This window comes from Schistocerca nitens, chromosome 5 (genome assembly GCF_023898315.1).
Source record: "Schistocerca nitens isolate TAMUIC-IGC-003100 chromosome 5, iqSchNite1.1, whole genome shotgun sequence".
NCBI lineage: Eukaryota > Metazoa > Arthropoda > Insecta > Orthoptera > Acrididae > Schistocerca > Schistocerca nitens.
This window is the reverse complement of record NC_064618.1, coordinates 177297967-177299785: the sequence shown is the minus strand read 5'-3', so window position 1 is coordinate 177299785 and position 1819 is coordinate 177297967. Positions and strand designations below refer to the sequence as shown.

Below are 1819 nucleotides of genomic sequence, written 5' to 3'. Positions count from 1 at the left end.
CCTAGACTTAGAACTACTTAAATCTAACTAACGGAAGAACATCACAATGCCTGAGGCACGATTCGAGCCTGCAACCGTAGGAGCAGCGCGGTTCCGGACTGAAGTGCTTAGAACCTCTCGGCCACAGCAGCCGGCCCTCCACCTTCAATTTCATAGGCTGGGCAAGTGATATGGCACAGTTGAACAGCCACCAGCAACACTTTCACGTAGGAGGGCAACTGATGAGCGCAAATAATAGTTGCATGTGGATTCATTTCACTTGGAACATGCGAATGGTGGATGCTGGAGACCCCATAACGCCTGAGAACGTAGACGTTACATTTCCAGAAAGCACAGAGAACGAAAATGTTCTGGTAGCATTGCAAAAACCGTGCTCTGACCGGATAATTATATGGTTCCAGGTTGTTCACACATTGTGAGTGAAATGGATGTAACAACTGATCACAAAGGACGAGTGTCACAAGAGCATGATTTATCCTCTGTTACTGATGGAGGGATGGCAACGGCCTTGCCGCAGTGGATACACCGGTTCCCGTGAGATCACCGAAGTTAAGGCCTGTCGGGCGTGGTCGGCACTTGGATGGGTGACCATCCGAGCCACCATGCGCTGTTGCCATTTTTCGAGGTGCACTCAGCCTCGTGATGCCAATTGAGGAGCTATATTCGACAGAATAGTAGCTGCTTCGGTCAAGAATACCATCTTACGACCGGGAGAGCGGTGTGCTGACCCCACGCCCCTCCTATCCGCATCCTTTACCGAGGATGACATGGAGGTCGGATGGTCCCGGTAGGCCACTCGTGGCCTGAAGACGGAGTGCTTTTTTCTTTTTCTTTTTTGTAACTGATGGAAGGATCTTGCTCCAAATGCTGCTCGAAAGCTACCTCAAATTGCAGATTTCCTACTCTGCGACTTCGTCCGTGAACAGGTAATCTGCTAAAGGACCCAGTCTCAGGCAGATGTTGAATAACGCGATTGGGGTATTGTTGTCGATAATCCCGCTGTGCTGCTCGTCCGTTGTGGTTTGCTATTTAGTGAATGTCCGTCCCGATAGCTGAATGGTCAGCGTGACGGATTGCCGTCCTAAGGGGCTCCGGTTCGATTCTCGGCTGGGTCGGGGATTTTCTCCGCTCAGGGACTGGGTGTTTTGGTGTCTTCATCATAATTTCATCCCCATTCGGCCTGCAGGTCGCCAAATGTGGCGTCGAATGTAATGAGACCTGCACTAAGGCGGCCGGTCCTGCCCCGTAAGGGGCCTCCCGCCCAATGACGCCAAACGCTCATTTCCATTTAGTGAATACCGACTACATCAGTGTACTCACTCTTGATGTATCGCTCCATTAGTAAACAAATACTCTGCTGGGTCAAGACGTACAACTAAATGTGATTGCGGTTTGGTTATCACAACTGAAAAGTATGCCCCCGTACCGGTACAACAGGAACGGTTACAACAACAAAAAAGGCATTACAATTGATGAGCCAATACGTCCTCTTTCGGATTAAAAGATGTTCACAGGAAATTATGACAAGAGAGAGAAATATTTCTTTGGTTGTTCCGTACCAACTCCCAGAGCATGTCGGTTTAAATAATTTTCAGCCTGCATATTTTTAACTTTCTTACAGTGAATCTCAGCCTATCGTTTGATAAGCCTACGATTATTTTTATTAGTCATTTCGAGTCTTTTTTATTTAAGTCAGAAATGCAGATGTAGCATATTGGGATCCAAACGTGGCCGTGTGAAGAAGTACGAAGAGGGATAATGGGGGATGAGATCTGCACAAGAAAGAACAGACATAAAAGTAAGTGTGGCGGAATGGAAG

General features: G+C 47.8%; 1 pseudogene; it reads left to right on the top strand.

Annotated features, from left to right (window-relative positions):
- The first annotated feature begins 498 nt into the window (after positions 1-498).
- Positions 499-616, top strand: LOC126261260 (5S ribosomal RNA; annotated as a pseudogene).
- The last annotated feature ends 1203 nt before the right edge of the window (positions 617-1819 follow it).